The sequence below is a fragment of the Rousettus aegyptiacus genome, unplaced genomic scaffold, assembly GCF_014176215.1.
Source record: "Rousettus aegyptiacus isolate mRouAeg1 unplaced genomic scaffold, mRouAeg1.p scaffold_m13_p_12, whole genome shotgun sequence".
Taxonomy (NCBI): Eukaryota; Metazoa; Chordata; class Mammalia; order Chiroptera; family Pteropodidae; genus Rousettus; species Rousettus aegyptiacus.
In genome coordinates this window covers 89,606,097-89,623,231 of record NW_023416287.1, presented here as the reverse complement: position 1 = coordinate 89,623,231, position 17,135 = coordinate 89,606,097, and the positions used below count along the sequence as shown (strand labels likewise).

The following is a 17,135-nucleotide window of genomic DNA, read 5'->3' as shown; positions in this document are numbered from 1 at the left end:
TCTCGTTCACAAATAAAAACAAATAGAACATTTGTTTACTATCTCTGGTATATTTAGATCGCTTTGATTTTTGGAGGGAAATTACTTAGAAAAACTGATTAAATATAAACTTAAATAGACACACGAATAGTTGGAGAATGTCACACCAGAATAAGCAAGTGAACAGTTCCCTGAGCGTGATCTAGATTTGTGTGGGTCACAGGTGTGATCCCCAAGCCACTCTGAATTGCACAGGTGAGCATGAGAATGTGATAGTTTTTCTTTTGTACACATCAAAAATGAGATCTCCTTAAAAAATTTTGGGATAGGATATTGAAATATCTTTCCCCTTAGAAAACTCCAATTATCTAAGATTGATTCGATAATTACTCTGTTTACTCTCATTAGCCCCAATTTCTTTATAGTCTCAATTTTTTTTTCTTTGCTTGAAACATTAGAATGTCTGATATCTACACAGAATCTTGTAATATCTAAAATTTTCATAAGCATAAATAAACCTGAGTCTACGATAAGTCCTGGTGGGTGAGGTGGCCGAGGGTTAGAAAGGTACCTGAGTCCCACAGAAACCACTGTCATTGGTCGGCGCTAAGACCAAAGTGAAACTCAGGTCTTCTAGCTCTTTTAAACATAGAGAGATCTGAAAAAGAGTAGCAGTTGAAAATTGGGGGCCAGGTACCAAAATCGCTGAACAGAAGTTGGATGCAAAGTCTACACTGACATCTGCCCAGAGAAATTTCTGACTTTTCCACGTCATATAAATCTATACCGAAACAGTTTGATATTGATTTCCTTCGGCTCCTGTTACTCTCTGTGGGTGACATTACAACCTTTGCCTTGGCATTTAAACTCCCCGTAAAAACTCGTCTGTGACAAGTTTCCTTGACTCTGTGGGTTTAAATGCCAACTGCTCTGCTCAACAGTCAACACCATCAAACTGGGTCACGTTTTACTCCGGTGCCAGTCACTCTGCCTCAGCATCAAACATAGGTTTGATCAAGGAGATGTCAAGGCAAATTTGTCATTTATTTTTAGGTTTTTTTTTTTTTTTTTTATCAAGACCATAAAATATTGTTAGAAAACCAACAAAAAGCATGCAGCCCCCCATGGTACGACTCTAATGAAGATATTAGTTCCCACGTTCTAATTATAAAAGGCATTTTCTTTACAAAAGGCACAGTTTACTTATTTTGGGGACTGTCCTCTCAGGGGTGGGAGATGCAGGTTATGTTAAGTCAGGGGAAAGTAGGTTCTTGTGGGAGCTTGGTCTCTCGCTCAGGTGGAGTCAGAGGCTGGGTTGGCCATTTTCTTAAAAACCTAGAAACCAATCTTTCCCACCCACAAGGTCAATGATATAATAAATGGGTGCTCGTTGAGGACTATAGCTTTCTCAAAAAAATTTTTTCCTTCCAGTGAGGGAATGTCAGTTGTCATGGAAAAAATTTATGGGAGCATATATTGAAGATAATTTTTGTTAGACATATGAGCGTGATTTATAAAATTTATAAAAGTTTTAACAACAAATCAAAATCTTAAGCTCATTCACATGCTGTGTTTCTGGAAAACCTTGACATTTTCGCTGAAGGAGACGATACGACCATATTTTTTCTTTTTACATTTTGATGTTTCGAGTATTTCTCAGGACTCCAAATTAAAGTTTAGTACAATTTAAAATCATCCGGGAAAGTGCTGTTCAATTAACATATCATCTGCATGGCTCTATTGAATAGTATTTCCAGTACTCCATAGACCGAGATCAACATATCTAATATGCTGTCTGGGGTAAAAATCAGAATGTTAACAATGCCCAAATACCTTTGTGCCAACGTCCCCTTTCAATACAAAGTCGGTGCACACCCAGAGGTTAAAGGAATGTGTCACTCACTCTTTCTGTTCACTCTTTTGTCTCAAGATTTCACGAGACCAAGGAAATACCATACAGTAAAGGGCTTCTAGAAGCTACCCAGACGTTTTCAAGTGGAGCTCAATGTGGCATTTTATGAGGATCAGGGCCAGCGAGGTGTCCAGTCACAGCAATGACATGATCGCGGGCTTCCACCCAACGGGCTGAGATGTCTTAGAAATCAGAGCGCTTCAGCGTTTCAGTAGTGTGGTTGTATAGAAGAAGTAGAAATAGCAAGAGCAACAACAATCGAGCAGATACAGTCACATTGAAGACTGAACTGTCGACTGTTTCAGAGCGAGAGAGGAGAACTCTGCGATTCAGACCTCGTGGAAGGTTCATTTCCTTTTTAACAAACACTCACTGTGCACTCACCCCCTGTCAGCCAGGCACTGTGCTAGGAGGAGGTTATATGACAAATACACGCTTTTCATTTTGATAAACTTCAAGGCTAGTGGGCGGACAGGTGAGTTTGGTGTGCGGTGTTCCAGAGGGCTGCTGGCTTAGCTGGGCAGGAAGTGGGGAGGGACGGTTGGGGGCTGAGATGAGAAGGCATCTCCCGGACGGTGAGAGAGAGACGTCCTGTGGACGGCTGGGTACAGTCCTGCGTTCATACGGTAAAACCTGAGAAACGGCCAGCACTCTGCCCATTCTCCTCATCATTCCGTAGTATTTAGTTCAACTAGATCAGCACCAAACCTTCATCTCAAAAGTATTAACCTTTATAGTCTGCAAATTTGATCTCACAGTTCTGCTGCATAAAAGCTGAATTTGTTTGTGTGTTACAAAAGGTTTTTTTTTTTTTTTTTTAAATCTGTTTTGATAGTCACTTTTCAAATAATTATAGCTATGTCTTTTATTCTTTTTAGGCAAATCCTATGTATCAAAGTCCTTTAATCTTTTGTTGTGTGTTAATTTATTTTGTTCCTTAATTATATAACTGGTGAGTTTCTCTAAATTATCTTCTTTTATCTTTTCATGTTATTTTTTTTACAGAAATTAGATTAAATACAAATGCAATAAACTAAAATCATTTCATTTTTAACTCGTTATTTTCCCATAGACTAAATGGATTTTACCTTTTTGTTTTATCTTTCAAACTTCTGTCTCAGTTTATACATAGTGTAAAAATAATTAAATTTCTTTATGGAGGAAAAAAGGCATAAATATATTCTGCAAAGTTTGCTACATTTTTCTCTTCATGATAAAAGTACTTTTTCATTAAGATATATATTTTTTTCTGAATAGCTTGCTGCTATGATCAAATTCTCAATTCAGGTAAATAACTTTTTCTTCTGGGACAGAAACCCAGAGAATGTTTTCATTATGTGTAAGATTAGTTAAATGAAGGAATTCGATAACTTCCAAAAGAAAAATTGAAAGATATTTGGGAATAACATGACAAATGGAGAAGGGAGACTAAATTAAATGAGTGACTTATGAGACAAATGTGTTTATCAATTGTAGGGAAAATGATCAAAATAAAAAATAGTGCAAAAATAGAATAAAAAGTGGAATTTCTTTCCATCCCTTCTTTACAGAATTTTAGGGTGAGTATGGCTAAATCTCTTTCAATCAGAAGAGGCTTTACATAGCAGACCATATTAAATGCCTGTTGAATAAATGATAAAAGTCAAGTTTTATTACTTTCACTAAAGGTAGGCTTTATAATAATAACATGAAAGCTAAATGATCCAAAATGAGCTACATTAGGAACAGTGAAGAATTTTTCATCACATATACAGAAGATATATACAGAAAATACAGAAATACAGAAAAAATACAGGCAATCAGTAGATTCGCATAGCAGAATTAAAAATAGCACCGAATCAGTTTTGTGTTCATTTATTGTTAGATGCAGGCAAGATGAGTTTTGTGTGGAAATAATAAATTATTGTATTTAGTCCTCACTGGATTTAGCTTTGATTAATAAGCTTGGGAAAACATAGGTAAAATTATCCTGTTTTGCCCTCAGCAAAACCAGCAATTCTTAAATATATCTAATTCTTATCTTCTGTGCAGATTTGCTATATGGTGATAAATATGCTTTTATATTTATTTAAGTCTTCTTAAATGCATGTCTTACTGGAAAGTGAAGAAAAATATCTCCCCCGCACACTTTTCCTTAAAGATCACAAAGTTTTTCCTTATTGTCATATAAAATTTATAGAGAAATTAAAATATTCAACATTTTGAGGACGCTTTTCATTCTTGAAAACTGGCACCTACTTGTTCTGTAACTAGCCTTTGTTGATATTTTCTAGACTTTTCTTTTTCTCCTACTTTTTCCATAATAGGAAGATAAGAAACCTAAACATTTGTTTCAGCAAAGATAAAAAGAATGTGTCTGTTTAGCAGGGAACAGAAAGAGCCTTTTCCGTGGAAGTCAGATTGGTAAGATGGATGGGTTTTAGGATGGGGGAACTTTTCGTTTTTTTCCTAAGCAGAAAGCGCATTTATTTCCTTTCCCTGAAATGCCTCCATTTGTCCCCTTTCTCATTCCCTCGCATGTAATAACCTTTTAAAACCGGTTTCAAATGTGACCTCTCTGTCTTCCCTCTGTATTTCTACCACACTCCGTACGCACTTTGTTCATAGACTCGGTGTATCCTCGACTACTTTGTCTGCCCTTCCCAACCAATACAGTTAAGATACTGGAGTATGGGATACCTGCTTGATTCGGTCGCCATGGAGAATAGCATGACACCTGGGTTAGAAACTAATCAATGTGGTATGAGTAAGTAGGTGTTTAAGAAATTTAAGACGAATTCTAGAACCAAGTGCAGATAATTTGGGGAGCAGCCACTTGGTGGATGTTTTAAAATATGTACTCATCCCCAATTAAGTTGAAATGATAAAGTTTGATCTTCACAGACTGCTTATGTAGATAAAAGGGATCTTTGATTAGGACAGGGAAGGAAGAAATATCAAACACAGTTCTCTATTGAACCTCAGTAATTCTAAAATGACTCCCATGGAAAGGTTTCTTATTTTGTTGTCTTTTCCTTTTAGCCTTATAGGTGGTATTATGTTAAAATGGAAGTCTTATATAAACTCCCTTTGATTCTACATGCACCAAAAATTTGATCAAAATTTTGTTTTCTATAAAGATATGGCAATAGAATTTTAGAAAAGGTCAACTGAGAGCCAAAGAAATGAATTGCTACCTAAGCTTATTGCATCTTTTATGCAGATAATGATAAGTACTTATTTTTTCTTAGTTTAACAGCAGTTTGATAGGTCGAATTTTTGTAATCAACATAAAACACCTCATTCTGCCACTTCTTTCTTTTTTGTGAACTGGAGGAGTGAGGTTGGGCTTCCGGAAGTGGCCAGAGAGGAAGCTGCTGCTGACCCTCCGAGGTGACAAACGACAAACAGCAGCGAGATGACAGAACCGTTGAGGGTGCGGCTCTTTTTAACCTGACAATTATTTGTTGCAAATGGTTTAAGACGGAGGTTAGTAATGGCACGAGAGATTAACATAATGCAGAGGAAATGAGAAAGAACGCAGACCAATGCTTAGAAGTGGCCTGAAAATGATGATGATGGTGATGGTGATGGTGATGGTGATGGTGATGGTGATGGTGATGGTGATGGTGATGATGATGATGACGTGGCGACGTGTGTGTGTGTGTGTGTGTGTGTGTGTGTGTTTTGTGGAGATGGAAACAGGATGTTAAAATATCACAAGAAAGCTAGGTTAAAAGGGATCATTTGCATCAACGCCAAAGCCCAGCTCGAGAGTGAGTACATTTCCGTGATGGAAATCAAGCATCAGAATGGAATACATTACACCCCGTGGAATTCTTAATAAATACCAATAGAATAAATAGAATACTGATGTATACATTTTAAGCTTCTCAAGGAACAACTACGAAGCAGGGAACGTCTTGAGGAAGAGATTCCATCAAGAGCTTTTCACCTTAGTCAGATTCTCATTAGCCCGAGAAGCCATTTCTTCCTGTGCAGCCATCGCGAGGTGCTCGGAGTCGAAAGGAAAACGTGGAAGACAAGCATGATCTGTTGGAGCGTGGAGGGGCCGCCGTGGCATGCTACCTGAGACTCAGGCCACAGCCACAGCGCTCTAAAACGTTCCTCTACGCACAGCCCTGATATAACCACACTCGACGACCGCTCATGGTGAGTACAGAACTGGACTCGGCCAACACCCCCGATCAGCCTGAGGTTTCAGAAAGGAACACAGCCTTGCTGACACCTTGCCAGGTGAGGCTGGTGTTGGACTTCTGTCCTTCAGAACCGTAAGGTAGCAGCACCCTCGTGTTGTTGGAAGCCACCGCACGTGGTCGTTTGTTACGTTGGTAACCGAACCCCAGAATAAATACAAAGGCCAAACAATCTAGTCCTCACTATGAGGATATCCTCCAGGTAAGCTGATGAATTTACAAGATGTGATCTATAAAAAAAATTAAGGATATATAAACACATGCATGTATGCACATGGAAAACAATGTGATTAATCACGTTGAAGCTTAAAAATCTAAATAGTTAAGAAGGATTTCCTGATTATAACATTGGAGTGTGGGCGTCTCAAGACAGAGAACGCAGAAACTGTAAGGTTTCACCAAGAGAAAGGGCGGGGGACCTAGAGGAGGGGCTCTGGCACAGGGACCGGGAGACAGTTGGAACGATCACCAGAAAGTCGAGGTCCCCCTGAGTCCTAAGATGCTGAGGAAGGATTCAGTAGACAGGTACATGTTTTACAGGAAAGGGACGTGAAGGGAAGTAGGACGCAAAGGACCAGCTCAGATAATGGGCAAATGTGATTCAAAGGGACACGCTGGGTTAGAAAGGCAAGAGTGATTTTCAGGGACAGTCTTCCAGTTTCAAAGCTTCTGAGAAAAAATAAAAGCAAAAAAAAAGGAAGAAGTACTCTTCAGGACGGAAAGAGGAACAAGAAGAGTCTGTACTTGGGGGGTTTGGTATTTTCTTTCCAATCGCTGCCTCCGCCTATGCTCCTTCCTGCTCTTCAACCAAACGGTGGTTTTCTGCTCACTTTCTGGCCTTAAAACCCAAACCTGTCACGAGTGGACTTGGATCTCAGATCTAATGTGTACCTCTTTCCCTCTCCCCATCTCAGGCCTCATAACCTTTTCATGATCTTTGCTTTTTTGTGGTGGTGAGTCTTGAGGAAAGGGATGGAGGAGAGGCCTCAGCATCTCTTTGGGCGGCTCGTACTGTTGCCGTTCTCTCTTGGTCTCTGTGTGGCAGGTTCTCTCCGTGTGGGACCTGGGAGTGCTTGGGGAGGTCCTGAGGATGTCAGCACGCAGACCCCGGCATGAGCACAGATGCGCTTCAACTACCCGACTTCGTTATTCTGGTTCCATGCTCCTCACTCGCACTCCGATCGAGCTCGACATACCCTTGTTTTAACACATTGCTTTAACACGTAGCATGCAAATATGATAACAACATGATTTTTTAAATTACTAAGAGTTTTTAGGAGATTATATATACGAATAAAAGGGGTTCGCCAGGCTAAATCGTTAGGGAAATATTGTCTGTAGGAAGGTATGTTTTGCAGGCAATGCAAAATGCAATAAGGGTAGCGAAATTTCCTAATTCTTTTGAGAACTATATAGCTCCAGAATTTCTTAGATTTTTTGCTCCAATCAGCAGTTCTCCACAATGTGTTTGTGCTATCATAATAATCTGAGGATTACACACATGGACCAGTGATGATTTTCTCTCACTAGGACTTGTTTTCATTTTCCAAGTGGATTTTAGGCTGAAGGGATATCCTAGGCTCAAATGACTTGTGGTTCTAATTTCTCTTGGAGGATCTTAACATAGCACTCGCAGGATGTGGCAAAGTTGTGTCAGGATACATTATGATTTAGGGGTTCCTCTGGGACCAAGGAATTGGCCAGATGCATTCCAGGTCTTAATTATGCCCCTAGGGGTGACATATTGTCTAGCAAAATCTGCTGGTACAAGTTGTCCTTCACCTCCTCGTTCGTGTTAATGACTTCACTATCTTTTAAGGGACTTGAGAACAAAAACACACGACATTATTTCTGAATGGCTTAGAGGTAGTTCCAAAAAAAGCCTCCTCGGGATTTCTTCATTGGCTTTGGAGCTCAGGCGAAATATGTCACCTTGAAGGGTGGATCCGTCCCGGTGCTTAAATTCATCTGTCCCCAGTAAGTGTTTCCATGAAAGAGGCTATTTTAACTTGGCTCGAAGATCCGTTTTGCAGCAATAAATTCAGCATAGCTGTCCCATCATCGCAGGGTTGGCTCCAGAACCATGCTGCATTGGCATGGCGCAAGAGATGGATGTTCGAATCATTACCATTTTGCTTATTTATGGATCACTGTCAACTTTTTCCCCAAAGTGCAGACTTTCAAGTGGACTGTAAAAAGTTCTACGGCAAATCTATTGCTGCACACTCATGCAAAATTTGATTTGATTAAAATGGATCGATGTGAAACCGTGCTCAAATATTTTCTATTTGCTCAAAGATGATATTCACACCACAACGAAGACATTAAGATAAAAGACCCAAATAAACAAGAAGAGGAGAGCCTGGAATTTGGAGAATATGGTTACGGTGGGAGAAAAACGTTTTCAAGGAAAGAGCCTTCTTTTTAAGAAATTCCATTAGGAGTAAGAGTTCTAAAAGTATCTGAGATAAATGTGCATCCCGATTAAAACATGAGAGTCTCAAGAGAGAACTAGGGTTGAAATGAGGGCGGAGAGATAGAAGAAAATAAAGATTAGCTCCTGAATCAAATTCTGATGGGGAGAGTAAATTCTAGGCTTATTTAGAGCTAGGTTTGTTGCCCATCTTTTCATGATTACCTGCTTCTGTGCTAAGTCCGGAAGCATTGCTTCTCGGAATGGGCACAAGGCGTGTGTAATTCAGATTTCTGAATTACAGTCAGGGGTGGCTAGTGACAGTCAATATCACGCATTTTATGCAAGATTTCTGTGTTTGTATTGTTATGAAAGTGAATTTGGTAAGATAAAGTTGCATTTTAATAAACATTTACTTTAGGTAGGACAACCAAATTTTACTAGTTGACCATTAATCATGTTACTTTTTGATATTCTCTGATAGGAATAAGCTAAATTTTAGAACCATTATCCGGACAACTGCACACAGAAGAACCTTGAACTGTTTTCACGGAGAGGTGGGCAGGGGGCCGCACTGTTTTTTACACTTGAGCTCGAGAAAGTTACCTGTGATTTCTGAACTTCAATTTCTTATTGAGGACACACCAATGGCTTCTTTTTCGTTCCTTAATTAAATGCCTATGTATATAAATTGATGGATTTTAAAGTGCCCTTCCTGCCTCTTAAAACTTTCTGCATCTTCTCTGTCCTCAGTTGAATTTGCAACCCAAGCATGAGAAAGATCAATAGCATTTGTAGATGAGAAGATGTCTCCATCATAAATAGGAAGAAAAGTGTATTTCTTCTCAGGATAGTGTGAAAACTTGATAATTTGCTCAATTTAGGTTATGGGGGTATACTTCAAAAATTTTAGTCCTGATGAATGTATCATTAGCGAGAGAAATATAAAATAACTTTAGCGATCACGTTAAGATCAATATGGAAAAAAAGTCAATATCCTGCATTAGTACACACCATTATAAAACAATGAGAGAAAATGACCAGATCTGTGAGATGTGTAATTTAGAGTCGAAATTCAGAAGTTAGTAGAGATTTCAGTCATTAATTTCTATTTGAATAAACATCCAGAGACTTGCATCTGACTCCTCTCTCTATAAAAGGCAACACACTTAGCAACTGTGTGACTTCCACGTCCCCAAATATGGACAACTAACGTGCGTCGCAAGCCGCCATGCACAGCACGTGTTTCAGAAGCAGGGGGACCCCGAGGGAGGGAGAAGGGGGGTGAGTGTGGCCTTCCGGAAGGAGGTCGGGCCCGGCGGCCAGCGGGGTGTCTGAGTCCGCCGTGCATCTTGGCCTCTTCTGAATGGACCCCACGGCGCACGTAGAGTGAAATGGGGAGTTGGCAGAGGTGCCACCTCTCCTAGCGAGGTAATGACACACCGATCACGTGCTTCCACGGATTCAGCAGCTCTATCCACGGCTGACGGCTGATAATCAAACGCCGGGAATTTTGACTGTTCATCAAACAATACTTAAAAATCTAACATCGAGTCAATGCTCAGAGAGCTGACATCATAGTAAGATCCTTACAGTCTACTTAGATGAAGGTCCTTTTTAGCCATTTTCTCCAAAAGGCACTATGGCCAGACACACTGGCGGACGCGCTTAGCGCTGTCCTGACTCTCGCATCCGGTCACTGCATGCAACGACCGGCTTGCTCGTGTCCGTCATGACCTTGACTTTGTCTCGGGCTGCTTAATTGACAGAATCCCACTGGCAGCGGTGAGCAATGAATGGCCAGCTCCTCAGGGAATTAATCTCTAAACGAACACACCAAGACATATTTCGTGCAGACACACGTCGTACGTTACTACGCGATGATCTGCTTTTGTAAACTGAATTGATCAGTGCACACGCGGCCGACCCTTTGGCGTTTTCCTGGCACTTTATGTGTCTTTGTTACGGACACGTTCCTCTTCCAGTGCCTTGACTGTGCCTCCTTTAGATGGTAGCACGTGGGTGTGGATAGCGATGACTTATTTTTTGAAAATCACCTACGTCATAGCAAAGGCTGGAACGCTGAGCGAACAGGCCAGAGGGCAGAGAAAGTCACGCGAAGGAAGGAGGCGAGGAGATGGACTAGCCAGGGCTCGGGCTGCCAGGGGGGCCCCCTGTCGCCTCGGGAATCGGTGAGAATTAAATCTGGAGCTCACATGTTTACATTTTCTAGCATTCGATTGCAGGGTGTGAAGAAAGTTTTCACACTCTGTGTATGTGGTTTAGTGTGTTTTCAAATATTAAGAAGAGAAAAAATGTCCCCCTTGAGGGGATGTGACAATCGTGTTGTAACTCCCAAGGGCTAGTCTTTGCCACCTACAGTCTGTTAGAGTTAAGGGATAGTGCTCAGTTGTCATGTGCAGGGTTATTCTTGCAGCTGCTCTAAGCATCGACCAGGAATGGGGAGGCCAAGGAACTATTAGAAACCCATTTGCCGATCAACTTTTTTGCTTATTGGAAAATGAAAGTTATATGTGCAAAAATTACGCATTTTGAGTTTCCTACATATTAGCTTGCAATGTATTCAGGAATACTGGGAAAAGACAGCAGAAAAAAACGACTTGTTTCCATCTGTGAAATAAATGGAGGAGCACAGAGACCTGCTACGGGGCGATCTAAGGAGGATGCTGAGGCAAGAAAACGAATAAACAGAAGGCAGCTCTCGACGGCGGTGTCTTTTCCGTGTTCGGAAATGAAAGGAGCTTGTGCTGTGATCATCTCAGCAATAGTAGCCGTAGTTCTTGTCATCGCTCGAAACATTAAAACAATAGTTATCATTTTTCAAGAAGTTTTAGTGTGCCAGATATTGTCCCGGGAAAGTCACATCACGTGCATTAACTCGTGTGCCCATCTCGCCCACGTTCAGAACTGCTCACCATTAGTTTCCTAATTAGACAGACGATGTGATTAAGAAATTGTTAAGTCACACATCTAGCATGTGAAGTCCAATGTCACACTCCACGGTCTGGCCAGAGCCTGCGTTCTTATCCATAATGTGAGAGTCTGGTTAATTTTTATCTGATAGGATTCCAGACCTAATGCAGAATTTTGAGAGACGCAGGTAAAGAGCTCCCATCCTATTGGAGGATTTGTCTCTCACATAGTGGGTCGATTTCCCTCTTATAATGTTATTGACAGGTGGCTTCTGTTTTGAGATTCTTTCATTAGATATATAAGGGCTGAGGATGATTAGACTCTATTTCTGATAAATATTTTTAACACCCCAAAACTCATTACGTCACACCAGCTTTCTTTGGTTTGCACTTATATTTATATAGATTTCTCTGTATCGGACAACTTTTGCTTAGCTTCTGCTGTGGTGAGAAACACTCCACAATCTTAGAGGATTTCTGTAACCAACATGCTTGTTCTTGCTCCTAACCTTGCGAGATGCGGGTCGGCTTCAGCTCCGCTCCAGAGTTTCTCCTTCTGGGACCAGATGAAGGGCTGCCTTCAATCCAGTCTCAAAGTAAAGGGGATAAAAGCACAGACAGAACCACGCAATGCTGTTAACCTCAGATGTGGCGCATGTCACCTGCTTCTACGTTCCCCCGACAAAAGGAACTTAGTGGCTCAATATTCTAACAGAGCAAGGCGGGCAATAATTGCAAACGGTAACACGATCTACCACACGCCATTCATCTCTGGCCAGCCCTCTGCCTTCCATCAGAAGAAGTATGTAACTACGATTTTTAAATTCGAAGCGAGATTTCTTAATTCCCCGTGTATAAGACAAAAAATACAATGATCTTAAAATACTTTAATAATTTCTTCTCATCTTTATACTATATTATTTTCTAACATTCTTATTATATCTTATTTTAAATCTATTATTTTAAAAGTCTTAAAACAATTATTATTCTTGGCATTTTATATCAATGTTACTTCAAATTTAGCAACTCCTTTACTTATTGTTTTAGTCAATATTTATCGGACTTGTACTATGCACCAGGGTTTTGCAAGTATCGACTTGCTTACTCTCCATTTAAAAAAAAGACTATGATGTGTCACTAACATTTTTGTTTGTTTGTTTTGCATGTGGGAGCAGAGGCTCCGAGAGGTGAAATAACTTACTCCGAGCCACAGCGCCCACACCCTCAACCTCCATAATTCTGTCCCACCATTGCGATCTGCACCCCCCACTTCTTTCTGTTTTTAATCTTCTTCCTAAATACATATTTTTAGTGCTTCATTTTTGCGATGACTTAGGCGAATACATTTCCTTCATTTCTGTATTTCCGAACATTTCTTTCTACCTTCACCCTTGAATGATCATTTATTTTGATAATTATTTTTCTCCAGCCTTTAAAAAATAGTGCTGCTGATCTTGAGTCATCTATGCCTTCATCATTTCTTTCTAAAACTTGTCTCTTTTCTTGGGGGTTGCTAATAAGTTTTGTTGTTGTCGTTGTTTTTTTTGCTTTACATTTCATTTTGCACATTTGCATATGCATCTATAGGTTGACTTGATGTAACTCTTAAAGTCAATGTCTTTTCTGCATTTCTAGGGTATATTCTGCGGTTGTCATTCTGAGTCTGGCCCCTCTTCCATTCACTTCTGTTTTTGACCTTGGAAATCGGGTCACGTGTATGTTGAGCGCCTGTCGCATACTCTCGTCTACCTCCCACATCTTTGTATCACATCTTAACATTTTTATCTCTTCATATTCTGCGCTGTGTTCTTATATCTTCGGGTTTATCTTCTAATTAACTAGTGATATCCTCAAATAGTCTGATTTTATTCAACTCTTTCCATTTCAATGGCTTTTAAAAATAGAAATTCTAAAGCTCGATGTCTGATCTTGGAAGCTAAGCAGGGTTGGCCCTGGTTAGTACTTGGATGGGAGACCACCTAAGAAAACCAGGTACTATAGGCATAAATAATAATAAATAATAATATAGAAGTTCTAGTGATGTATTTTACACATAATCTGGTTTTTATATATTATTATGTCCTTCCAAAGTATGTCTATTTCTTTCTTATATTTACTTATGTAAAAAATTTTATATTCCTTTAAGACTTTTTCTATTTTTGGTTCCTGGGGGTGCTAATTTGCCTTTTGAAAAAAATCAGCTGACTTTCTCTCATGGTGATTTATTCATGTAACTTGTACTGTTTTATTGTAAGCTCATCTTCAGGAAGATTTTCTCTCCTCTGGAAATCTCATAAGCCTGTGATCTGTAAAGACTCTCAACAAAACTGTTTAAACTTTGCCAACTTTAAAGCCCCACAGAGGAGAGTGATTCTGGAAGAAAGTTGAGTTTCATGTCAGCTGGGAATTCTTTCCTGTGCACATAGTTTACATAAGCACTTTGTGTCCATGCTTGGGGTGAGCCCACATTCGGATGACTCCTGTTCACCTGCCTCTGAGGTAGATGGCGGCCCTTCTCATTGGTGCCTCTGGACACAGAATCAGGACTTGCTGTTCCTGTCTCTAGGAAGAGGAAGCATTGGCAGAGAAGATCTGTGCAAGGAGTTCGAGTCCCTAGCCCCAGTGCATGCCGATACAACGCCGATGTCGTAATTCCTGCTCTGGTGACGTCCATGAGTGTGTGTGTGTGTGTGTGTGTGTGTGTGTGTGTGTGTGTGTGTGTGTGTTTAGTCTGGAATTTCTAAGGAGCTATTTTTCAGTTTACTAATATACTCTTTGGCTGTTTTTTTTTATTAAATTAAATTCATTTATTACATTTATTAAATTTTAATTTCATTTGTCATGTGTTCCAGAATTTCCATTTGATTCTTTTCCATAGGTTCCAGTTCTCTTCTTAAGTTTTCTATCTCGTCACTCAATTTTAAGCATATTAATCATTGTTCTATTAACTTCTATTTTGGTACATTGCTTAACTCCGATATAGGTTTACCTACAGTTCTGTTTCTATTGATTATTTTTTCTCTTGGCTCCTTTTCTTAAGATGATTGCTGATACTTGATTGAATGCTGAATAGTATATTTGAAACATTCTACGGACAACCTGAGGATCTGAATGATGTTAGTTTTGTCCAAAGAGGATTCAGTTCAGCTTATTGCAAGTGGTCAGAGACTTGTCGACTCTATCCAGTCTGGAGCTCAGACGATTCAAATCTGGGTTTCTGTCTTTGTTGCATTGACGTATATTTAATTTTCCCTTATCCCTGGAGTACAGCACTTTGGGATCCCACCAGAGTCTGAGATGTTTATAAGGGTCTCTTTTTCTTGGGGGACACTGACATCCAAATTTTGCTCTCAACATGCTGTTGAAAATTCTCTTAGCCACCACTTTCCGCTTGGCTTCTCAGACCCTTAGTGGTCACTGACCTATCATTAAATAACTCATGAAGCAAAACAGAGTCAAGTGTCAGGCTCACTTCTCTGTGCATCCTTCTCTCCAGAGTCTTGTTCCTCCCTCAAGTCCTGGTTGCCTCGACCGCCATCTAAATTGTTTTTTTTCTTCCTACACCCATGAGATTGCCTGAAGCTCTTTTTAGCTATGTGCCCATGGCCTCTTTTTTTCTGCCCAGGTTTCAGCCTTTGGGATCTATGCTACTTATGAGTTGGCATCCTGGTGCCCAGGCTTCATGGAGGGGAGTCTCTAAAGGGATTTCCCATGAGAGATCCGTTTTAAGGTTAGTGGTCAATTTTTACTTTTTTAAAAGTCTAATTATTGGGATTACCTTACATGAATAGATGAATGTAGAAAGATTTTTACATCTTTCACAGTCTATAAAGATTCACATATTTTTTCATTTGGGTTCTTGCATATTTCTCAGATTGTCTACTCAGGAATTTTGTGAGAATTTTTGACATTGGAAATAAAGTAATTTGTTTCCATTACCTTATCTAGATATGTATTGCTTCTTTGTAAGCCCTTAATTTCTGTATATTGATCTTTTATCAAGCTACTTTACCAAACTCATTAATTCAAATCCATTTTCAATTGATCTTTTTGCATTTTCTAATTATACAATCATAGAGTGTGTCATAACTTAACTATTTAAAAAAAACACTAATGCAGAAAAATATTTCCTCATAGCAATATAAATTAATTGCCAAGCTCCGAAAATATCTATTGTGGCTGATAAGTTTCTTCATTCTAGAAGAAGTAGGCAAACCCACAACAGTGAAACCATGCAACTACAGGACATGCCCCAAACTAACGAACCCCTTTTCTCATTATTACCATGGATTTGTGGAAATTTGTTCTATACAGTGAAGGGCATCATTTTTCAGACCCTTGGCAATTAGACTTGGCTTATATGGTCATGAATTATTTCTAAAATTAGAAGAGCCTTTTAAATTTTATAAGTGATAGGTACCGAAAAAAATACCAGTGTCTCTCTCATGCCTGGGGTTTACATGTGTCCTTGGAGAGGGATGGAGTCACAGACTCCTCAGACGAAAACTTGTGTAGATAGTGAGAGAAGTCAGGGAAACTTCCTTGCTAGGAAATGATTAGGACTCAAGAATACGCCATCTGGATGCTCTGCTCTAATAATCTCATACCCAGCGGTACTATGTGCTTAACAGTACAAATCACGTCTCTCTCTCTCTCTCTCTCTCTCTCTCTCGCTCTCTCTCTCTCTCTCTCTCTCCCCCTCCCCACATCCTTCCCTCCCTCTCTTTTTATAAGATTTAGCTTATGCCCACTCTCTTAATTTATAGACTTCTTTTTATAATGTATGTCTGCAATCAGCCGAGGATCTGACCGTCTACATTGATATCAATAAATAAAAAAGAATTTACTGCTGTTTCCAACTGCACAAACAGCATTTTTTTTTCTTGCAGATGGCAACAGGGGGCTGTTCCAATTATTTTCTAGAAACTCTATCTAGGCACAAGCAGGGTGTGTATTGGCATTTAGCCAAGGTCGGCTGGTGTTCTTAGGACTGCTGAATCCCAAGCATTGAAGTTCTACCTAGCAGGTAACAGGGGATGTTCAGCAAACACATTTTTACACCCTCACAATTTCTAATTCTAGTCTTTATTCTACAGATATTAATAAGCCATTTATTGTGATTTTTAAATTCCCTAGTAAAAGGTTATTTACATAAACTTTCAATCCTTCAGTGGAAAAGAGAAAGGAAATATACTTTTGTTTGTTTGTTTTGTCAGAAACCAATCTATTGTAGCCTTGGTTTGTACCTAACTTACAAATATTCTGAAATTCAGCACAATAACATTTGAGTTTATTCTTTTTAATAGTCATCTTAACTGTTATAGTAAATACTGTAGAGAACTAACATATTTACAAAACACAAATGTGATTGCAGTACTGGTGTGTGGAGTAAAATGTTAATGGTAAATATTAAAAGTACTTTTGAACAGAGAGAGAGAGAGAGAGAGAGAGAGAGAGAGAGAGAGAGAGAGAAAGGAGATGCCAAGCTGCATGGAGATTCCAAAACTAAGCAAGTATTTAATACCTCTAAGTCATTGTAAACCAGCTCTAAAACAAGGCAGAATATAAGGAAATAAATAAAGATAACTTAATTCTGATTCCCCTGGGAGGTTCGGGCTGCAGCCTTCACTGGCAGGGTCCTTCTGACCTGTTCCAGCCTGAGTCGGAGAAGGGGCTTTCTCTGGCCTCCTCATCCAGTTTCC

The 17,135-nt window shown here is 39.6% G+C and overlaps 1 protein-coding gene across 3 annotated transcripts in view; it reads right to left on the bottom strand.

Moving 5' to 3' along the window:
• DOK6 (docking protein 6) overlaps positions 1-17,135 on the bottom strand; it is a 250,620-nt gene that overhangs the window by 112,258 nt on the left and 121,227 nt on the right. The gene's annotated exons all lie outside the window — the stretch shown is intronic.